This window comes from Palaemon carinicauda, chromosome 4 (genome assembly GCF_036898095.1).
Source record: "Palaemon carinicauda isolate YSFRI2023 chromosome 4, ASM3689809v2, whole genome shotgun sequence".
Taxonomy (NCBI): Eukaryota; Metazoa; Arthropoda; class Malacostraca; order Decapoda; family Palaemonidae; genus Palaemon; species Palaemon carinicauda.
The window spans coordinates 176,791,724-176,813,873 of record NC_090728.1 but is presented as its reverse complement, the minus strand read 5'-3'; the positions used below and the strand labels follow the sequence as shown (position 1 = coordinate 176,813,873).

At 33.8% G+C, this 22,150-nt stretch overlaps 1 protein-coding gene across 2 annotated transcripts in view; it reads left to right on the top strand.

Moving 5' to 3' along the window:
- The first annotated feature begins 7,692 nt into the window (after positions 1-7,692).
- scramb1 (scramblase 1) overlaps positions 7,693-22,150 on the top strand; it is a 129,655-nt gene continuing 115,197 nt past the window's right edge. Inside the window, exon 1 of one of the 2 annotated variants that reach the window (XM_068372792.1) lies at positions 7,693-7,884. The gene's annotated coding sequence lies outside the window, so the exon portion shown is untranslated. The remainder of the gene's footprint in view (positions 7,885-22,150) is intronic. The other variant, XM_068372796.1, reaches the window with a different exon arrangement.

The following is a 22,150-nucleotide window of genomic DNA, read 5'->3' as shown; positions in this document are numbered from 1 at the left end:
TACGACTAACATTAAAGTTATAGACAGTAGTGTATACTTTAAAATGGCAAATGGTAAAGTAGACGATATGTGTTATGATATAAAAGAAGTTGAAAACTCCGCGGGACTGATACTGAACAGACTTGGAGCAATTCGGCTATTGGAGTGTTTGGCACATAACTGTGAGGATTTTGAGCTGAATGACAGATGGCAGGAGATTAAGAGACAACAGAACTTGGTAAATTATGTTACTAATGAAATTGATGGTACAAGTGAAAAATATAATGAGGAATTTCTACCGTTATCACATAATGTTAGGCATAATATAAGTAAAATGAAGAGGACCCGATTTACTGCTAATGTTAGAAATGATAGAGATACTTCCCGTAGTAAAGAAAATGTTAAAAGATTTCCTAATATGGTTAATCGTAATAATTACTCTTACCCGGAAAATAGTGATCATGAAATACCTAGATATCAATATTATGGTTGTTATAATTGTGGGGAAATGAATCATAGGCAATCTCAGTGTAGATATGACTTTAGATTAAAATGCGAAATTTGTCATCTATACGGGCATAAAAAACGGTCATGCACTTATAGTTTGGAATGAATAATGGGCCATGAAGAGAGTGCCAGAGATGATAATGTAAGAGTAAAAACAAACTTCTTGCGTATAGATTAAATGAATGTACAGTCTTTACTGTGTAAGAAAAACGAAGTTGAAATGTTTCTAAATGCTAATGATGTGGATATTTTGTGTTTAACCGAGACCTGGCTATCTTCAAATATTTCTGATTCGTTTATTGACTTTCCAAATTATTCTGTATACAGGTGTGACAAAGGCAAGGGAGGAGGCTGTTGTATTTATGCAAAAGATGGTCATTCTGTTAAAGTATGTAACTTGAATTTACCCAGGATAGATGGTATAGAAGAGTTATGGCTTTCCATACAAAATCGTAAGTTGCCCTAAGTTATTGTTGGATGTTTATATAGACACCCGCATGCCTCAAATACTATTTATGATCATATTTTATAATGCTTAAGAGCTGCTTGTTTAAAGAAAAAGCCCATATATGTACTGGGTGACCTAAATGATGACTTGTTGGTTAGCACAGCGAAAATAAACAACATTGTGAAAGTAACAAAGCTTAGGCAGCTAATAGAAAAACCTACACGAATTACTCCTACCTCGTCGACTTTATTAGATGTTTTAATTACGAATAAGCATGACAGTGTCTATAACATTGAAGTCAATCCCAGTCTAGTTGCAGACCATGAACACATTTCCTTTGTAGTTGATATTGAGAAACCAAAACGTAAACCAGTAATCATAACCTCCAGAAGTTTGAGAAATTATTCCCCGGAATGGTTGAGCAATATGTTATTAGAACAGACTCCTATTTTAAATCAAATTCTTAGTACGGACGACGTAAATATACAGATTAGAATTTTTAATGATACATTCAATTATTGTTTAGATATATGTGCCCCTGTTACCACTAAAGAAATAAAGCGACCAAGTGCTCCTTGGATTAAAGATGAATTAAAATAAAAAATAGTTGAGAGAGATGCAGCTCAGAAGAGACTAAAAGAAGATAGGCAAAATGAAAATCTAAACACTGAATATAAAGAAAAGAAGAAAGAAGTAAGCGCTAATATACGGGTGGCTAGAGCTTTGTACTTTAAAGATGAAGTCAGGAAAAGTAAATCTATGAAAGACACTTGGAGAATAATAAATACTATGGTACCTAATAGAAAAAATGTTAAAGTCGAATTTGACAATCCAGAAACTAAAGCAGACCAGTTTAATCATTTTTTTTGCCAATGTAGGAAAGAATACATACAAGAAAACACAAGAAATTCTCTGTAAATATAACACACTAAACCTGCAAACTACCCAAATAAAGGTCGACAATACTATTTACCTATTCAGACCACAGCCTGTGACTGTGGAAAAAGTAATATTAACGATTAAAAATTTGAGCAACAGTAATGCGTTTGGAGTAGATGGCATTCCCACTCGTTTTTTAAAGGATTCCCTTTTAATTATTGCTTTTTATGTTACGATCATTATCAATACGTCCATAATAACTGGTGTGTACCCATCTGTTTGGAAACATCCTTTAGTTAACCCCTTTCATAAAAACGGAGATAAAGATGACCCAGGCAATTTTAGACCCGTTTCTATCTTACCAGTCCTGTCTAAAGTTATAGAAAAAATCGTAGCTGAACAGCTTATGGAACATCTCGAAGAAAACAAACTGTTATCTAATACACTGCATGGTTTTCGTAGAGGCTTATCCACAGAGACTGCGCTCATGAAGTTGACAGATGAAATATATAAGAATATTGACAATAAGAATATTTCCCTATTAATTTTATGTGATCTTTCAAAAGCTTTCGATAGCGTGAACCATACAGAGTTGTTGAAAGCATGCAAAGAACACCATATTGATACTTTTTGGTTGGGTGATTACTTGCAAAATCGTTCTCAAGCTGTTAGACTAGGCAATGTCAAATCGAGGTTAGAGAAAGTTGAATATGGTGTACCTCAAGGGTCTGTGCTGGGCCCAATATTATTTTTGATTGTACGTTAATGATATGGCCAAATATATAAAGGACTTCTTTTTAATTCAGTATGCGGATGACTCCCAAGTTTTGCTCTCTGGTTCGCTAGAAAACTTGGAGGAGTTAATTGAAAGGGCAGAATTTATTTTACTAGAAATGAAAAAATACTTCTTAAGGAAAGGATTGCTAATGAATGCCAGTAAAACGCAATGCATGTTTATAGGTACTTCACAATACATGGGCAAGATTGACAATAATATAACAATTAGATGCGATGGTGAAGAAGTAAAGACTAGCAATTATGTAAAAAATCTAGGTTTGTATATGGACAAATGTATGACATTTAATCATCACATTGATGAAATAAGTAGAAAAGTGAGCGGTATCTTGATGTATATTAATAGAATAAAAGATCATTTTGATAACTCGACTAGAATAATAATAGTTCAAAGCCTAGCGTTAAGTATAGTAAGTTATTGTATTAAAATCTGGGGAGGGACTAACGACGTATACTTAGAAAAAGCCCAGAAACTTGTAAATTTTGCTGCTCGGGTCGCGGTAGGGGGGGGGGGGGGGGGTTAGAAAATATGATCACATCACCCCAGTCCTCAAACAACTACAATGGTTAAAATTAAGAAATCAATATATCTATGAAATTTGTGTTTTTGTTTTTAAAGTTCTAAAAAAGGAATACCCAAGCTGGTTATATGATTTTTTAAACGTCGGTAATTGCAGGGATGCCTCAACTCGGCAAAATAATAACTTATATATACAAAGATACCGAACTGACTTCGGATCACGCTCTATGGTAATAAGGAGCCCATCAGCCTGGAACAAGCTACCTCAAAATCTTAGGAACTGTTCAAGTGCTAACGTTTTTAAAAGGAAACTTAAAGATTATCTTTTAAACAAACACTGTGAATAAGATGGGTTTATTTTTTTCTATTCATTTTTATCACCGATGTTTTATGAGTTTTTAATTTTATGAAATTTTATGTTCATCTGATTGAAGTCGCTATTTTCCTTAATTTATGAATGATACTAATTTATTGAAAATTTTAATCTGAAAGAGCAAATTACACCCTCTCAGTGTGTATAGGTTTCTAAAATAATACTATTTTATATTTTAAGTATTATGTATCTTTTATGTAAAGCTATCCATTAGAAATGGAACTTATATATAACTTATTGTTTTAATATATAGTTTTTTGTTTTAACAAAAGAATAACCATTGTAATAATGGAAATAAAGATTTTGACTTTGACTTTGACTTATACGCTGCCATTGCCTGACCTTGGCTTGAGTCATCTATTTGGCACGTTATGAGGATTGGTACGGCTGTATCTTGATATTAATTTTTCATCTTAGTGTTCATTTTTCTTGAAGTTTTGTCATATAGAAGGGTGACACATAAACCTAACCATGATGGGACTGAAAGAAAGGCCAGAACAATATCTGTGACCCAGAGTCGAGGAAATATTTTTAAGTACAAAGCAGTTATGGAGGCAGATTGAATAGTTTGATTCCAGGTTATTAGCTTTGCACTCCTGGAAAGTAAGCAAGTGTTTTGACCACATTATTCATATTAGACCACACATATATTATATATGCATACACACATACATACATACATAGACACACATATATGTATATATATATATATATATATATATATATATATATATATATATATATATATATATATATATATATATATATATATATATATATATTCGTACAACTCACAGCAAGGAAACATGAGGCGGGGATGCAAGAAACTCACAGGGCAAACTAAAAAATAGTGAAATCTAACTAATTTCATCTTACTTCTGGAAGAAGAACTAGTCATGGTTAACTTTATATTTTAACTTTTCCTGTGCTGTTTCACACACACATACAGACACATACATACATACACAAATGTTATTATTATTATTTTTATCAAAAGCCAAGCTACAACCCCAGTTGGAAAACCAAGATGCTATAAGCCCAAGGGCTCCAACAGGGAAAAATAGCCAAGTGAGGAAAGGAAATAAGGAAATAGATCAGCTACAAGAGAAGTACTAAATAATCCAAATAAAATATTCAAAGAACAATAACAACATTAAATTAGATCTTTTATACATAAACTATAAAAACTTCAAAACAAACAAGAAGAAGAGAAATAAGATAGAACAGCGTGCCCAAGTATACCCTCAAGTGTGTATTTGCTGTTGTTTCTCATGAGAGAGAGAGAGAGAGAGAGAGAGAGAGAGAGAGAGAGAGAGAGAGAGAGAGAGAGAGAGAGAGAGAGATGATAATCAGGGTCTGTCGACTTGATGTACTATCTTTTAAAAACAAAACAAAGCTCTGACGGCGAACCATTGTGAAACTTATTCCAATCTGCTTGGTGAATAGGCCTACAACACGTCACACAGCCATAAGATACACTTAAATTCGTAAGTAATATTCTGGAGAACGCAATGTCAAATAAGACCACGGAAGAGTAAAAAAAAACGTGATTGAAATATTTAATACTGTGATAAGGCAACATCGGATTTCAGGAAAGATTTGCCTTAGCAACGGCGCCTGGATTTGCTCACCTCCTAAACCTTCCCTCACCGGCTAAGAAGATTAAATCTGGAAGGCAAATGATGTGGCGTCCGGTGGGAGATTTTCCTTCTTGTTCAGGTAACATTGCGAATGGAAATGCCAAACGGCCGAGGTGACTCTGGAAAGAGGCGCAGAAAGGAAACCTCAAATTATCAGAAAAAAATAAAAATGCTTAATATAAGTCTTAGGAATTCATGATTTTCTGTGTAGAATACTCCTCGTGTGATAAGAAAATTATTATACACATATAAGATTATGATTATATATATATATATATATATATATATATATATATATATATATATATATATATATATATATATATATATATATATATATATATATATATATATATGGCAGCTGACGCAAATATGGTGCCTCTATAATTGCTGCTACCAATCAGATCTTTTATTTTTCACCAAACTTTTAACTAAGCTACACAAGGCACTAGAAGAGCTGGAAGACCCAGGCCTACATGGCTGAGGACAATGAAGCGTAAGGTAGATGATGAACGGAGATGTATTGATTTTATAGCTCAAGATAGAAACTACTGGTGAGATCTAACCGAGGCCGTTTGCGTCAATAAGCGTGTGCGTGCGTATATATATATATATATATATATATATATATATATATATATATATATATATATATATATATATATATATATATATATGTGTGTGTGTGTGTGTGTGTGTGTGTGTGTGTGTGATTGTTGCTATGTACTGTAAATATAGTTGCGAATCACCTATGACCTATGACCAGGGTCAACTTAAGGTATAGGGACGGTGGACAATTATTCAGGATTCCCGTTATTCCTGGGGTCCATATTTTTGTTATCAAGGAAAAAAAAAACAATACTACCCATGGTTTTAATGATTAAATAAGGAAAGTATTGCGCATTCCAAGTAAGGAGAATATGTACAGTAGGCCTATCTCAAAATATGTGGAGAAAGCTATCCTCTCGACCTTTGAACTTCCTGTGTCACCGCTACCTTGACTCCATTCTGTAAATTATCCTTCCTAACATATAGAGCCTTTCAAGTACCAGGTTTTTATTGTATATATTTCAAAGGTTAACGCCAAGTTAATTGTCTTACTTCACTCTTCACAACGGAGCCCTTGGTGGTTTGGCCTATGCATAACGGATATTATGCTAGAGTTATGGACGCTATTAAAGTCATATTTAACCTTTAACTGATAAGTATGAACTTCCAATAGTTCATTGGATTGGGAATAAAAAAAAAAATCTCCATCTTGAAAAGTCGAGAAATTATGAAGCATTCAAATTCATATATGACCTTTGACCTATGAGTATGGCACTGACCTCATTGCAATGCAGACACTTTTTAGAATTTTGTTTTATTGGCTAATTTACAAGTCACATAAAGCTGTTTGGAAGAGCATACTGTACACACACACACACACACACACACACACACACACACACATATATATATATATATATATATATACAATCACATTATATATATATATATATATATATATATATATATATATATATATATATATATATATATATATATATATATATATATATGGAGGCCTATTAAAAGTTTAATAAATAATGCAAAATACAAAATGAAAGAATAGTGTCATGTTTGTAGGAGAGTTCTATGGTTACTTGTGTGCCTGCTTTGTATTTTGTAACAGAATGAACAGACTAATATTGGGAAAGTTATAATATAAAGGTGTCAGTCAATTGTTTTTATCCTGCCTCAATATAAATAATCGCTTAACATTGACATTATAATTATATACATATTTCTTTTATTGGTATTAGCAAAAGTCTGCAAATTACATGAAGGAACCGAAGGATTTTGGTGTATATATATATATATATATATATATATATATATATATATATATATATATATATATATATATATATATATATGTATTTTTTTTTCACAGGGCCAGCAGCTCTCGCATTACAGGTTTGAACGTATAATTCTCGGCAGTTTTCATAGTACGGTGATAGACGTCTGAATGAAAATGTCTTTTGCTTTTTTCATTAGAACCAAAACGTATTACAAATGATGACCATGGTATACTGGTATTTCATGCAACATACTGTTTAGGCACATGACTATATAAAATTTCTTCAGGAAGTTCGTAATGCAAAAGTAATTCATTTATTATTATTTTTTTTTTTTTTGTAGTTATGGTACTAAGTCGATATCTCTTGTACAGTACCACACTTGTTGATTATAAGTGCTTCATTTTCCTATGACACGATGAACAGAAACAACGGCTTCTTTGATTAAACAATTATCCCTTTCACATATACTTAACATTACATTCTTATGAAGATCTTAAATTCTACTTAAGTAAATAAAACACGCTTGAAAAAATGTTTATGAGCGCACGAATACCGAACGAGAATCAAAACAGAGCAATACCGATCCTCCACCGATGTTACGTCGGTATCGTCCTTGAATTTAGCGCAAGTCAGGATGTCTTTTGAGTGGTATCTAACCCAAGCGAACTTCACCTCAATGGCCTCACTCTTTCTTCTACTCGAGTTGAAAAGTTGCCAACGACTCTCAGTTGTTGAGCTGCCGTTGTAAGGTTTGTGGGCCGAGTGAGTCTCGCTAGTTGTTTTGGATCATTCAGAAGTGGTGCAAGAGTGTTACCGAGAAACGTCCTGTGGTGTGGAATTCTTACCCAGTTTCGTTCTCTCTGTTTTATAGTGCGAAAGGATTTACATGGTGTTCTAAGGTGAGTTAATTTTATTTCTATGTATTGATTTTTAATACACTAGACACGATAGCAGCACGAGAAATTCGCTATGTTATTCATGAGACCTTAAGGTCGCAAATCAGTATTGGTTTACAGTACTTCGGAACACAGTTTCCTCCAAGGTCTATAGAATAGACTCAGGTTTCCACAACGTGGCAGTCAAGAATGTTTATGTTTCCGCGCGTGAATTTCTAGTGTTTACAATCTATGCACAGTCTCGGATAATCGAAGCATGGTCATCGTCTGACTTGAAACACGCAACGTTGGCGGGTCAAGCTTGCCTATATTGTTTTCAATATATATATATATATATATATATATATATATATATATATATATATATATATATATATATATATATATATATATATATATATATATATATATATATATATATATATATATATATATATATGTAGGCTAAAGAGAAAATTTGGATATTAAATTGTCACGCACGAGTGCACATTATATATATATATATATATATATATATATATATATATATATATATATATATATATATATATAGAGAGAGAGAGAGAGAGAGAGAGAGAGAGAGAGAGAGAGAGAGAGAGAGAGAGAGAGAGAGAGAGAGAGAGAGAGGTGTTTAAAAGAATAACTAGGTAAATGAATGACATGCTTACATATCAGATGGGTGTTGACACATTTTCGTAGTAATAGGAAAATGTGTACTAGCTTCTAAAGTACTTTTTTAAGAGGGTAAAAAAATAGTCTATTGCGTACATAATAATTGCAATGGGATTGACAATTTCTCTACCATCTTTTCTTCCCAATCTTATTCAGAAAAGTTTTAGTATTATTATTCTTTCCCTAGCATATAAACTAACACTTGTTCTCCTTTTAATTTATCATCAACTTTAGCTCTTATTTTTATTCCTTCATACATTTCATCTTGAATACTATTTATTCTCGATTTAAATGAATTCACCATTGACATTTTCTCTGCTTTTAAGGTCAATTTCCCAATCTCCTTTATACTCGTATATCGTGTGTGTCTCAATCATAAAATTGCTTTCAGATAGTGATGGTATTTATATAAAAAAAAATACTTATTTTAAGCCTTCCTTGCTGCTTGTTAAGGTGGTTAGTGTTAGGGATAGACCTATTTGTAATGTGTAGCAACAGTTGAAAAGAAAATAGAGAAGTAATCACAAACTGAGAGAGAGAGAGAGAGAGAGAGAGAGAGAGAGAGAGAGAGAGAGAGAGAGAGAGAGAGAGAGAGAGAGAGAGAGAGAGAGCTTAAAACTTCTATTTTATATTCGAAATTGTATTATCCTTAATGGGTGAATATACATTTGTAAAAACTCATTTGGGCATTCTGGGATCGTTTTTATCGCATCAACTATCTAAAACCCATTATGATTATTTCAGGTTAGGACAAAAATTATAATGGTTTTGTAACGTTCCGTGGAGGGAGTTTTCAAGGCGTATGGTGTGGTGACTCAATGTCGGAAAAAAAATCGTGCATCGCTTACAGAACGAAAGGAAGTGTTGCAGGCTGTGTACACAATCGTGATTTTCTTGGGGTTATAATCTGTAAACATCCATAATAAACTGAAGCATTGTCTTCGTCTGATTTGGAACACAAAGCGTTGGTTGGCAAATCTCACCAATGTTGTTTTTAAGACACACACACACACACACACACACACACACACACACACACACACACACACACACACACACAGCTATGGTAAGCAGCTCATCTAGGAGAAGGACTCCAGAATCAAACCATTGTTCCCTAGCCTAAGGTAGCACCGGCTAATGACTCGTAACGGCTGATGACTATCCCTTTATATATATACAGTATATATATATATATATATATATATATATATATATATATATATATATATATATATATATATATATATATATATATTGTGTGTGTGTGTGTGTGTGGTTTTTGTGTTAGTTTCAAAGCATAACTTAATTCTTATTAAATATTGTTTTTGTTCGAAACTTTCTAATGCATTTAGGCAGCTTTTTCTATTCTCAAATGTTCCATTTGATTGGAATCTAGACATGAATATGAGAGTTAATTGTCATAATTTTCTGAGATAACTGGTGCTGCTAAAAGTATTGTTAAAAGACTTGCTTTGTGCCCTTGGTTATTATTATTATTATTATTATTATTATTATTATTATTAGCTAAGTTACAGCCTTAGTTGGAAAAGCAGGATGATATAAGCCAAAGGGCTCCCACAGAAAATAGCCCAGTGAGGAAAGGAAATAAGGAAACAGATAGAGTTATATGTGCCTGAGTGTACTATAAATCAAGAGAACTCTAACCCAAGACAATGGAAGACCATGATACAGATGTCATGCCACTATCCAAGACTAGAGAACAATAGTTTGATTTTGGAGTGTTACCCTGGAAGAGCTCCTTACCATAGCTAAAGAGTCTCTTCTACCCTAAACAAGAGGAAAATAGCCACTGAACAATTACTGTTCAGTAGTTAACCCCTTGAGAGAAGAATTGTTTGGTAATCTCAGTGTCGTCAGATGTATGAGGACAAAGGAAAATGTATAAGGCAGACTATTTGGTGTATGTGTAGGCTAAATGAAAATTAACCGTAACCAGATAGAAATATCGAATGTAATACTGTCTGGCCAGTCAAAACCCAATAACTCTCCAGCGGTAGTATCTCAACGGGTGGCTGGTGTCCTGGCCAGTCTACTGCTTGTTTGCATTTATCATTTAAAATGTAAAGAATCTTTGAATAACTGGCCCTTCGATGTTATAACTTTCTCTTTTTTTAATCGTGTCTACCTTATGAACACAGTTCTTTTTTTTTTTTAATAATTTTGTTGCACAACTAACTATATAAAACTTTTCCATGTAACATGTTTACAATTGAACCGTCAAAAGTGTTTATAAGTTTTTCTTTTCATTAAATACTTTTGCAAATATATTTCATAGTTTTCATAACAATACTTCTCTTATTATTTTCCCAATACGTCATGATGGCAACAGTGTATGTAGTAGGTTTTCCAGGGCACCAGGCCCCCGTCGAGATACTACCGCTAGAGTTATTGGGTCCTTTGATTAGCAAGGCAGTACTACAATGGATCCCTCTCTCTGGTTACAGCTCATGTTGTCTTGCCTACACATACACCGAATAGTCTGGCTTATTTTTACCACATTTTCTTCTGTCCTCATACACCTGACAACACTTAGATCACCAAACAATTCTTCACTCAAGGGGTTAACTACTGAACTGTAATTGTTCAGTGGCTACTTTCTTCTGGGTAAGGGTAGAAGAGACTTTAGCTATGGCAAGCAGCTTTTCTAGGAGAACGGCACTCCTTAATGTCAAACCATATTTTCCTCGTCTTGGGGAGTGCCCTAGCCTCTGTACTATGGCCTTCCACTGTCTTTGATTAGAGTTCTTTTGCTTTAGGGTACACTCAGACACGCTGTTCTGTTTTATTTTTCTTCTTGTTTTGTGAAGTTTTTATATGAAATATTAATTTAATGTTGTTACTGTTCGTAGAATATTTTATTTTTTATCATTTATGACTTCTCTTGTGGTTTACTTAGTTCCATGTTTCCTTTCCTCATTGGGCTATTTTTCTGTTGGAGCCCTTAGGCTTATAGCATCCTCCTTTTCCAACCAGGGCTGTAGCTTAGCTTATAATAATAATAATAATAATAATAATTTTGCCGAAAGTAACCACAAGTATTGTTTATTTCTCATTACTATGGGTCTTTGCTTTCTCAAAAAATATATATGAGACTTTCGCATATAAGAGTACTCATACGCTAGTCTTGAAATTTGCATGTAAAATGAACTAGGCCTACATCTGATTTATGGATTTTGTTTAGTTTGATCATGGATTCCTTTGCGTCTTTGATCTCACAAGTGCAGGGAATTTTCTTTCAGTTCGCTGACTTCAGTAGAAAATCATAATGCAAGAGTCATTCAGTTTCTCAGAGGAAACCCCGCTCATGTGTCAGACAAACCGTTACGACCGTGCGACATTTTCGCTTCGTCATATTATATATATATATATATATATATATATATATATATATATATATATATATATATATATATATATATATATATATATATATATATATATATATATATATATATATATATATATATGTGTGTGTGTGTGTGTGTGTGTGTGTCTGTCTGTGCGTGTAATTCCCTGGAACGAATTCTTTGCTATTCTTAATTATTTTCCTACCCATATGTGTAAACTGTACTCTGTCATGCGCATTGAGGATGTCTTCTGTTATTTATTTTTTCGGAATAGATTGCAAACATCATCCTTGTGTTCTGGCATTATTTATTAGTTGGGGCAAATTCCCGAAATAGACTCTGCTTGGCTATTTTGATGAGGATAATGATAACTGCTTCCTGAACAATATTGGGTATGATGAGTATATATTATTATTATTATTATTATTATTATTACTTGCTAAGCTACAACCTTAGTTGGAAAAGTAAGATGCTATAAGCCCAGGGGTCCCAACAAGGAAAATAGCGCAGTGAGGAAAGGAAACGGAAAATAAAATACTTTAAGAACAGTAACATTTAAATATTTCCTATATAAACTATGAAAACTTTTAACAAAACAAGAGGAAGAGAAATGAGATAGAATAGTGTGCCCGAGAACTCTAACCCAAGACAGTGGAAGGCCATGGTACAGAGACTATGGCACTACCCAAGAGTAAAGAACAATGGTTTGATTTTGGAGTGTCCTTCTCCTAGAAGAGCTGCTTTCCATAGCTTAAAAGTCTCTTCTTCCCTTACCAAGAGGAAAGTAGCCACTGGACTATTGCAGTGCATTAGTTAACCCTTTGGGTGAAAAAGAATTGTTTGGTAATCTCAGTGTTGTCAGGTGTATGAGGACAGAGGAGAATCTGTAAAGAATAGGCCAGACTATTCGGTGTATGTGTAGGCAAAGGGAAAGTGAACCGTAACTAGAGAGATGGATCCAATGTAATACTGTCTGGCCAGTCAAAAGACCCAGTAACTCTCTAGCGGTAGTATCTCAACGGGTGGCTGGTGCCCTGGCCAACCTACTACCTACACTTTATAGTATAACACTGCCATAATTCTGGGTATAGAGTTTTGTGAGATTCTACACTATCATAGGTCTAGGATTGAGATTTGCTATATATCAACAGGTAGAAGTTGGAAAGATAAAAAAAAAATGAAGAAGTTTGATGTCTGGCGGGAGTAGACCAAAGGGTACAGTTGAAAAGTCGATGGAAAGAAACAGCCTTTAGAACCTTAGAAAAACTTGGTTTGCTACTCAATGTCTGTTTCTAGTAATTATCAGATACGGGAATCAGAGTAGAAATAAGCACATTCGTGTAAATGTTCCACTGTTCAAGAATGAACTAATATTGGAAAACTAAATTTGGTAACTTTTTAAGAACAAAATAGATAGGCTTATATCCGAAAGAGACGTATTCCAAAATAGTTATCTGTTATAGATTAAGCCAGCTGTAAATATTCTTTCCAACTTATTATAATTGATAAGATTGTTGATTTGAAATCTAACTGATATGCAGTGGAGTCATGCAGCTCTTGCGTTTCTATAAACAGAGTGGCCGATGAGTTCCTAATTTTTAATTTGTTGTTGGACATTTTAGAAAGTAGCGCTCACACACATACACACACACACACACACGTATATATATATATATATATATATATATATATATATATATATATATATACACACTATATATATACACTATATATATATATATATATATATATATATATATATATATATATATATATATATATATATATATATATATATATATATATATATTATTATTATTATTATTATTACTTGCTAAGCTGCAACCCTAGATGGAAAAAACAGGATGCTATAAGCCCAGAGGCTCCAAGAGGGGAAATAGCCTCGTAAGGAAAGAAAACAAGGGAATAAGAGTAGTAATTAACAATTGAAATAAAATATCTTTAGAATAGTAACAACATTGAAATAACTATTTCATATATAAACTATAAAATATGCAACAAAATAAGAAGAGAAATAAGATAGAATAGTGTGACCGAGTGTATCATCAAGCAAGAGAACTCTACCCCAAGATACTGGAAGACCATGGTACAGAGACTATGGCACTACACAAGAATAGAGAACAATGGTTTGATTTTGGAGTGTCCTTCTCCTAGAAGAGCTGCTTACCATAGTTAGAATCTATTCTATCCTTACCAAGAGGAAAGTAGCCACTGAACAATTACTGTGCAGTAGTTAACCCCTTGGGCGAAGAAGAATTGTTTGGTAATCTCAGTGTTGTCAGGTGTATGAGGACACAGGACAATATTGAAAGAATAGGCCAGCCTATTCGGTGTACTGCATATGTAGGCAAAGCGAAAATTAACCGGAACCAGAGAGAAGGATCCAGTATAGTACTGTCAGGTCAGTCAAAGAACCGAATAACTCTAGCGGTAGTATCTCTCGCATGTAATGCGTTACTCTTTAAGAAAATCCAACGGCAAATAATTCTTGACTATACTCTGGAACATTTCAAACAAGTTTCACTACATCTTGATGACTAAAGGTCGCTTATGTGCTGCAAAGTATGGGGCAATATCCTAGAAACCGACAAAATATACCGTATATATATATATATATATATATATATATATATATATATATATATATATATATATATATATATATATATATATATATACTGTATATATATATATACAGTATATATATATATATATATATATATATATATATATATATATATATATATATATATATATATATATATATATATATGATCAGCTCCTAAGCCCCATCTCCACCAAAGCTAAGACCTGGGAGGGCCAGCCAATGGCATGTAGATCTATTGCCCCTTACCTCACAGGAATAATGAGATTTTGAACAATAGTGAGAACTTTTTCGAGCTGTGAGGGCGTCAGAATCTTTATCCACCAGTCTGATTTCAAATTGCCCTTGATCTGTCAAAGCTTTTCACTTATGATTTAATTTTCATACACCTCTTATTTATACTAGATGTACCGTATGTACTAAAGTTGTTGAACGTCCTTTTACAAAACATCTTAATAGGTTTGCTGAAGGTAATCATCTGTTCCTTAGTTTACAATTTGGTTTTCGTAAAGGCCTTGGAGCATATAATCCCCTTCTTACAATCTCCAATGCAGTACAGACATCCCTTGATTGTGGTCAGGGAGTTCGTATAATTGACCTTGATTTTAGTGCTGCCTTTGGCTGTGTTAATCATGAGGCCCTTGTTTTCAAACTCAAACAGTTGGGAGGGGGTGGGTCGTTTCTTAGCATTATTATTGATTCTTTAAGTAAAAGATCGCAAAGATTTGTTGTTGGTGGGCACCATATTGAGTATGGGAATTTGATATCTAGTGTCCCTCAGGGTCGTGTTCTCGACCCATTACTTTTCATACTACATACACATGAAATGTGGTTTGGCCTAGAAAACAAGCTTGTTGCATATGCAGATGATGCTACTCTCTTTGCATCAATTCCATCGCCTAGATGTAGATCTGGGGTTGCTGAATCCCTTGATAGAGATCTAGTTAAAATTAGTGTATGGTGCAAATTATGGGGCATGAATTTGAATCCTAACAAAACTCAAAGTGTGATTGTAAGTAGGTCAAGGGCAGTGGCTCAACATCCATATCTCAGTATTGATAATGTTTCTTTAACTCTGTATGACTTGAAATTTTAGGTATGATTCTCGACAACAAATTTACTCTTGAGAAACATATTAGGTCTGTGTCTTCTTTAATCGCCCCAAAAATTGGCTTATTAAGAAAGTGTTTTAATATTTTCGGTGATCAATCTATTCCGAAGAAGTGTTTTAATTCTTTCATTCTACCTTGTTTCGAGTATTGTTCTCTTGTCTGGTCTTCAGTTGCCGATTCTCATTTTAATTTGTTGGACAGGAACGTATGGTTTATTCAATTTCTTATTCCTGATCTAGATATCAATATCTGGTACCATCGTTCAATTAGTTCGTCATGCATGTTGCATAAGATTTTTTATAATTCTGACCATCCTTTACATACAGATCTTCCCGGACAGTTCTATCCTGTTCGTAATACTAGGCATGCAGTTAATTCTTATAGTCAGGGCTTCGCTATCAGACTCAATTCTACAGGGTATTCTAGAAGTTTTATTCCAGCTGTGACCGAGTTGTGGAATAACCCTAATTAGGTAGTTGAATCAGTAGACCTTCAAAAGTTCAAACTTGCAGCAAATATTTTTATGTTGAACAGGCTGACATAAATTTTTTAATAGTTCATAAATGAAATATCTGTTCTGGTGTTCTTACTATTTTTTAAATATTTGATTTTAATTGTTAATTTTTTCTCCTATCATTTGTTTGTTTCCTTATTTCCTTTCCTCACTGGGTTATTTTCCCTGTTAGAGCCCTTGGGCTTATACCCTCTTGCTTTTCCAACTAGGATTGTAGTTTAGCTAATAATAATAATAATAATAATAATAATCATCACCCGACCGTCTCTTTGGATGATGCAACAGTTATTCCGCTTACGAAGTCTCAGAGTATTTTTTCCATACAGAATTACTGTATCTTACTCACCCTGGTCAGCCGTTCACCCAACTTGTCACCACATACCTCTAACTGCCAATTGATATCAGGGTGAGAGCTTCAAGTTCTCTGCAGCCTCTTTTCTATTGTAACCAATTGAATTCGCGTGATTTTGTTACTTGTTTGTCCTCGTAGACTATTTAATTATCAGAGGAATGCTTAAACTTTGCATGTTGATTAAGTATTAAATTTGGTTTCGTAGTTAGAGAATGTGATTTAGTTATGCAATTATGATTTTGAATTACAGAAAAAATTATGTATATAATGTACAATACCTGACTTTTATTTTCATAAAGATAGAAAAGTACAGTTACGATTCAAGAAGTTCAATGCTTTAGTGAGATGAAACGTCCATAGGTCTATTTGTAAATATATATATATATATATATATATATATATATATATATATATATATATATATATATATATATATATATATATATATATATATATATATATATAATCTCTGTTAAATCGTTAAAACGATAATTTTCATGTTTAAAAAAAGGAAAATAGTCTATCTACTGGAATAAATTCACTCTGATGCAATTGGCGTGTGACTAGGGAAAATATTGCAATGAATTGATAGGAGTTGCAGATAAGGTAGAGTGTTATTCATTGACGTCAATGATAAGCGTAATATGAATCATAAATTTTGAAGAAGTTTTGTATATTATTGAAGTTTTCTGGTGTTAAAAATACCTTTTACGTAACGGTTTAAGTTGTCAGAGGAGTGATGCATGTTTTGTTAAATGTTTCGCTTGGTCACATTCTCCAAGACAGTATTTTCCGTTGCCCACTTGAAATCATGACGAAATGTGATCGTAGGTGTGTGATAGTGTGCTGCAGAATCTCTCTCTCTCTCTCTCTCTCTCTCTCTCTCTCTCTCTCTCTCTCTCTCGTGCCTGTATCTCCTTTGCAATAAATTGCTTGATTAGATGCCTGTTAAAGCATTCGTCGGCGAGTCAACTCCCCGTTTTCAAGTCCTCTTTTCCACACTTATCACCCCCACCATTATTCTGTTAACTCAAGTCCACTCGGTCTCGACTCCCGACGTAAAATATCATAGCCGTATCGTTAGATAATCGGCGGTTGCTTTCCTGGTACCGGTTGGCCAGTGAGACTGAGCCTACATTGAGACATTTCGTGTGAATGATCCTTGCATGCTGGATAAGATCCACACGCAATGCGTTTGTCACGTTTATGTGCCCGACCTCGCTCCTCCATAATCCTTATTATGAACCATATACTACATAGACTGATATTTATTCTTGTGGAAGGTACACAGTTAGTAGCAATCAATGCAAGACAAAGACAAACACACACACACACACACACACACACACACACACACACACACACACATATATATATATATATATATATATATATATATATATATATATATATATATATATATATATATATATATATAGTATGCATGTAATTTATTATATTCTTGATTGGAGTTAGTACTTTCGTGTTATTGGTTACAACATGGGGCTCACTATGAGGATAAGTGTATAGGGAAACGTCCCTGCCTTGTGATCTTACGGATTGGGGTTCGAGTCCCACTCAAGCTCGATAGTTTCTTGTAGCGTCTTTTATATCAGCATCTTAGTGAGCTAAGGATGTGGTGTTTTGGGGAGCCTTTAGGTTAACCAGCCGTTTCGTCAGCAGCCATCGCCTGGCCCTCTCTGGTACTAGCATGAATGGAAAGGGGCTTGGCCGCTGATCATATGTATATAGATAAGTGTCTAGGCATATATGTTCAGTGTCTAGCGCATTGATCTGCTAGCTAAGGTATTGTCACTAGACCTTGCCTCTGCCATGAGTAGGCCTAGACTTTAAACCTTTAAGGTGATCCATAAAGCCCGGTTTCATGATGATTCTGGAAAGTCAGAATTGAGAAAAGAAGAAATACCGGATTACTAGAGAACATCATGTCACAAATTTAAATCATGACCTTGGGTACAGGTATTTAACAAAGATTCCACACTATTTCGTTGGGTAAACTCATTTATAAGGTTACTGTCTTGGCATCCAACCAACTGATTCTATGACCAAATGAACAGCTCAGTGTTAGTACCGAACCCTCCAGAGACAGACATCTCATACTGTTTTGGTCTGACAGATATATTATTAGATGTTTGGCCAATAAAAATAAATTATGAACATGAAATGTTCTGTATTACCTTATTGTCTTTTTTCACAGCTATATTTAGTAATATGCTTTTCAATGTGCAACCATATGGAAGCACTATCATTATATATATTTTTTTTGCTTCATGTCAGTCTAAGTGGACAATAGAAAACTTTTTCTTAGTTTTATTAATACAGTTTTTAAAGAATACCTTTTCTATTCGCCATAACAGCTGATGTAGAATAAGTATGTGTGAAATAAAATAATATAGCTATACTGAAGAAAGGGAACTAGAGTAAAGAGTTGAAAGCTAGCGAAAGAAAATGTGGTTACTATTGAGTATGGAAGCGCTCATCCCGGGCGCATTAACCTTTAGCCTCAACACATGTTGAACACCACCATAGGAAAGGAATCAAGCCATTGATGTGCGGAGCATAAACACATCTCCATCGTAAATGTATAACGTAGTAGTCAACGAGAATTTGCAGAGAATACACACCGTAGAGCAATCTCCAAAACTACCACAATACCGCATCGTGTATGTATAATGTACACAATTATGTAATATGTTAATATATTAACAATTGTAAGTTAGATGAGGCTATAACGATCAATATACAAATCATTGTGTTATCCATTGTCTGACACATGGATTTTAGATCAATAACATATCAATTTGTAATGATACTAACTCGCATATCATCCATGTCACCAGGTTTGATTACAAGAAATAAATAGTGATTTATACACTGTGGTATCAATTACTCCACCATTAGTCGCTAGAGAAAGAGGCGATTATACCTTTGATACTAGAGATTACGGTCAATTTCTTTAATTTGGGGGAAATTAATTTCCTTATACTCTGGGCTGCATATTCTTGGTGCCCTCAGATACACAGAGGAAAATACATTAAACTTTTTATTTTTAGAAGGGCCAGAATAGAAATGCACATATGTTAAGTTATATGATTCTCATCTTAATTTGTTGGACAGGAACTTACGGTCTATTAAATTTCTTATTCCTGATTTTGATATTAACCTCTGGCACCATCGTTCAATTAGTTCGTTATGCATGTTGCATAAGATTTTTCATAATTCTGATCATCCTTAACATTCAGATCTTCCTGGATAGTACCATACTGTTAGTAATACTGATTTAGATATGCAGTTAGTTTTCCATCATGAGGTTCAATACTACACAGTATTCTACAACTTTTATTCCAGCTGTGACCAAGTTGTGGAATGATATTCCCAATCGGATAGTTAAATATGTAAAACTTCTGAATATCAAACTTGTAGCTAATGTTTTTATGTTGGACAGTTTATATATGAAAGATGTTTTTATGTTTTACTGTTCTTACAGTTTATTTTCTTATTTCCTTTCCTCAGTGGGCTATTTTTTCTCTGTTGGAGCCATTTGGGGTTATAGCATCCTGCTTTTCCAACTAGAGTTGTATCTTAATGGTAATAACAAAAATAATAATGATATAGGCTGACTGTAATTTTGGAAAGTTAAGATTTATCGGCTTGTCTAACTATCAAAACGTCTAAGAACGGGATACTGTTGTTTTCTTCCTTTTTCTATAGGAAACTATGAATGGAACAATGAAGAAATGATGGGAACAAAATCCTCAAAGTGAAAATTTTCTCATAGAATACCCAAAACATCATCAACATAGCGATACCAAATAATTTGAGCGGACCCTACTTAAGGTATCGATGTAGTAAAAAACATATTACGCTCTTTTTTAATACACAAACAAATAATTTTAATAATAGTATTGGTTGGCAATGGCAACTCATAAGAATGTGAGGTGCCAGTCAAGAAATCCAGAGTATTTTGATGGTAAAAAAAATACAATCATGACGAGTAAATTGATGTTAGTGCCCACTATTTGTAAGTGTCAGTATTCAGTTCTCATGCCGTCACGCCCAACGGAATTCTGAAATTTGAAATGGGTATGTATAATATAATTAAATAATATTCAAGACAGTCGAATTATTAATTGTCACTTTAAATTTTCATGGTTAGCATCTGTTTACGGCTGTAAGTAATGTGTAACTAAGCCTTCCACAAAGTGATGTGTCTAATATTTTGAGAGCTTATTGTAAAATTGATAGGGAAATTTGGCTGATGTAAGAATGCAGCTGGTAGATGGAAAGGTGGGATCGTCAAGCCGCAATGTAGAGAGAGAGAGAGAGAGAGAGAGAGAGAGAGAGAGAGAGAGAGAGAGAGAGAGAGAGAGAGAGAGAGAGAGAGAGAGAGAGAGAAGGGGGGGGGGCGTCGGTGGTACTATCAATAGCGGTAGGTCTCCACATATCCAAATGGCATTGGGCCGAAGTCACGTATTAATGTACTTTCTTTTTCTCTGCAGTCAAATGCCACGATCACACTTCTCTGTATTATCTAGGTATGGACATTCTCATTCTCTGATTACGGTTACAAAATGAACACTAATCTCAGGGACATAACTGTGGAGATCATAAATACGCGTTACCTTGGTGTTACCATGCCTTGGCGACACTTTTGGTGCATGCGTTTGTACTGTAGCGAGTAAACGCCATTCAACATATGGCAAGACCCTTTTTGGCAGATAGCGTTACTGAGGGTGTGTCGTTGTAAGGGCTCCAGTTTCTGTCACTTCGGGTTTCACTTTCTGTAATATGTTGTTTATGTATATTTTTCTACTGCATCATAAGATGTTAAAAATACGCATGTCAGAAAACTTTTATAAAACGTCACATCATCTCCATCTTTGCATCATTCAAATAATTCTCTTTAGAGGATGGATGTATCTTATTCTATAACACATTATTATCTGCTTGGTGTCGGCCATAAAGTTCTTGGAACTGTCACATTTTGGGCGCACATTTTCATCATGATTCCAAGGTTTTGAAATTACATGCTTTACCATAAAGGCTAGAATTGAATTTCAAGACACCCGGGATTCTGGGAATTTATTTTATACTCCTAGAGAGTACAGTACATGGTCTTATATGCCATTGTTATCGTTGTGATGGTCTTATTAAGTGTGTAATATCTTGTAGATGTTATTTTTCTTCTGACTATATCATGAAATCGGTTTATTAACTAGTTTTTTAACGTCGAAATTATTTTTCAGTATTAGTAAATTCGGTATCAGGAAGTTAGATTATAAGTTTTTAGGCGTCATTTTAAATCTCTAAGTCTTACGGTTAAGAAAAAAAAAGAACACCGAGACTAGATTTGTTTAACATTTTACTTGCGCATGATGCCAGGGTAACATTTAATTGGTCAAGGTTCTAATGGTAATACTTGTAACAAATAACGCAGCCAGTTTTCCAACGACATATGCCTGGAAAGGGCAAATAAATAAGTCGTCATCTATTCAGAAAGTTTTACGTTTAGTTTTTAATTATTATTATTATTATTATTATTATTATTATTATTATTATTATTATTATTATTATTATTATTATTATTGAATTAGGACCAAAGTA